This window comes from Propithecus coquereli, unplaced genomic scaffold (genome assembly GCF_000956105.1).
Source record: "Propithecus coquereli isolate 6110/MARCELLA unplaced genomic scaffold, Pcoq_1.0 Scaffold98, whole genome shotgun sequence".
Classification (NCBI taxonomy): Eukaryota; Metazoa; Chordata; class Mammalia; order Primates; family Indriidae; genus Propithecus; species Propithecus coquereli.
Window position 1 is genome coordinate 6,609,847 of NW_012156173.1, and position 2,960 is coordinate 6,612,806.

General features: G+C 32.2%; 1 protein-coding gene across 1 annotated transcript in view; it reads left to right on the plus strand.

The window, feature by feature from the left end:
- PEX7 (peroxisomal biogenesis factor 7) overlaps positions 1-2,960 on the plus strand; it is a 109,690-nt gene that overhangs the window by 62,878 nt on the left and 43,852 nt on the right. The window lies entirely within an intron of this gene.

Below are 2,960 nucleotides of genomic sequence, written 5' to 3' on the forward strand. Positions count from 1 at the left end.
ACACAATGCCCTATTTTATTTTTTATTAGTGATCTTATGTGAACAGGTTTTAGTAGTTGAAAAATATTTTCTATGTATATTTCAGAGTGGTTGTGAGAATGAAATAAGGTATTGTAGTGAAAGTGCTTTGCAAAACTAAGTGCTGTTCACATGTAGTTATATATGCATATATAGCTATTAAAATGCTTGTAAGACAAACGCTGAAGAAATAGTGCAAAGGGCAGCCTATTAAACTATGTTTATTACTTATCTAGAAGGCATTACTTATCTTAAATTTGCAATTTTTATCCTTGGTATCATTTTTCATTAGATTTAATATACAAATAACAAAAATTATTTTAAAAGTATTTAACATTAAATGTTTATTTTGGTACCTGTGATTATAGAAATGATAATACGTATTTGTAAAATTGGTAAATTATATGATTATATATTTGTACTATCACGTGCTTAAATCCCTTATATTTTTAAGACTCATTTTTGGATAGCGAATATGAAATTGTATTTAATTTTTCCAGAATAGTAACAGGGATGACTTTGCTTGAGGGATGACTTTATTTGAAGAGTGTAAAAATAAATATTTTTCCTATAGACGGATACTTAGAGGCCAAATTTTTGCCTCAAATTAATGTGTGTAAGGTTTGGGAAAGCATCATTTTAAGTGACAGCTCTGATTAACTTAAATTTATTATGATGTTTATGGAATGACTATAGGAAGTATGTTATAATTGCAGCTAACCTCAAAAAGGGTTTTTTGGTTTTTTTTTTTTTTGTAGTTTTCACCATTTCATGGTTCGGTGCTGGCCTCTTGCTCCTATGATTTTACTGTAAGGTACAGTGATTTTTAACATGTTTCCTTGTGAAATACTAGGTGGCATTTGCATCTTTACAATTTTTGTGAAAGATAATGTGTTTCTCTTACTAATATGAAAATAATCTGAGGTAGGTATATTTAAATATTTACCATTAGGATTAATATTATATTTTATATTTTTCATCAAGTAATGTTTTCATGATCTAGCCAATATATGAGTAAATTCTTTCTATTCAAAAGTTAGCCTGACTGTTCTGCTTAAAAGCCTTTTTTTCCCAATAGTTGTTCTTATTGGTAACACTCTTCTACTATGTGGATTGCATAGCCAGTATCTTTTAAATGTAGATTTAGAAATTGGGAAATTTTATTTCTTCAGGTCTAATTATATGACTCTAACGGCTGAGATTGTTTAGATGGGAAAACACCCAGCATGAGTCTATGTATGTTTGTGAATGTGCATATGTAATTTATGTGTATGTGTGTGTGCATGTGTATCTAGGTATGAGAATGTGTGTGTTTGTGTGTATGTATGTGTGTGTGTATGTGTATGTGTGTCCATCCATTACAATTCCACACCATACAGGGTTCATTCTCTCTTTCCTAATTGTAACTCCTGACTTTCATTATCTACAGTATATTCACTTATGTGCTAAACCCTAGAATGTTTAGGAAGTAATTTGAGAATTTCAAAGCTATGCCTTTGTTTGAAAGAATCTTACTAATTACAGCTCAGCATTTGTTTAGAGTTGATTTTTTTGTCATTAGTCCAAATGCTGTTATCAAAAGATACTTAGGTTGATTTGCCTCTTCTCTGTTAGAGTGTGGTTATGTTATTTATTTGAAACATGGTTTGATTCATTTGTTTCTGTTTGTGTTCAATTTTAGGATTTTCCTCCCATCCTTGTTGGTTTTGTCTATTTTTCTAAGCAGACAAAACATTAACATGGTTCCAAAAGTCAAGATTTATGTATAAAGATATATTCGGAAGGGTATCATTTCCCCCCTTCTATTTCCTCTGTCTATCCATTGCATTGTGTCCCACACCTGTAGGTAACCAGTCTTGTTCAAACACATGTATATTTTCTCAGTCCCCCCTTTTTTACACAAAGAGTGGGGTACTCTTTAAAATTTTGCTCTTTTCACTTAAAATATATCCTGGAAATCTCTCTATATCTGAGAGATTATTCTTATTATGTGGAGGTACTGCAGTTTATTCAGGTACTCTCCTATGTTTGAGCATTTAGCTTGTTTTCAATGTTTTGTAAATAGACAGTGCCACAATGAATAATAGCCTTGTATATATGTATGTTCACATCATGAGACAATTAATGTCAGGATATATCCCTAGAATTGGGATTGCTAAGTTAAAAGGTAAACACGTGTACTTTTGTTAGATATTACCAAGTTCCCATCCATAAGGAATATACCAATTTCCATACTAGCAGCAATATTTGAGAGTGCCTGTTTCTCTGCCATCTAAAGATTATTGGTTCTGTAGAGTTTTCCAGGTGCATGATCATATCATCTGCAAATAAAGATACTTCTACATCTTCATTTCCTATTCTGCTGCCTCTAATTGATTTCTCTTGTAAAATAGCCTTGGCAAATACCTCTAATACAACGTTAAATAGTTTATAATAGAGAATGTTTGATTTCTGATACTAGTGAAAATGCCTCTGGTGTTTCTTTCTTAAAAATAAGATTCTGGCTCTAAAACAAAATATATATGTTTATTTGTCACGAAAGTAAGTATCAATTCCTATTTTCTTGAGTTTTTTTAAATCAGGAATGGGTCTTAAGTTTTGTTGAAGGCTTTTTCTCAGCATTTATGGAGATAGCATGATTTTTCTTCTTAGAGCTATCATTGTGATGTATTATATTAATGCGTTGAACCAACCTTGCACTCCTGGACTAAATCCCATGTGTTCTTTGTGTTTCATTTTCTTACTATGGTGTTGGATTCCATTTGCTAATATTTTATTTAAAGCTTTTAGGGCCGGGCACAGTGGCTCACACCTGTAATCCTAGCACTCTGGGAGGCAGAGACAGGCGGATCGTTTGAGCTCAGGAGTTCGAGACCAGCCTGATCAAGAGCGAGACCCCGTCTCTACTAAAAATAGAAAGAAATTAGCTGGACAACTAAAAA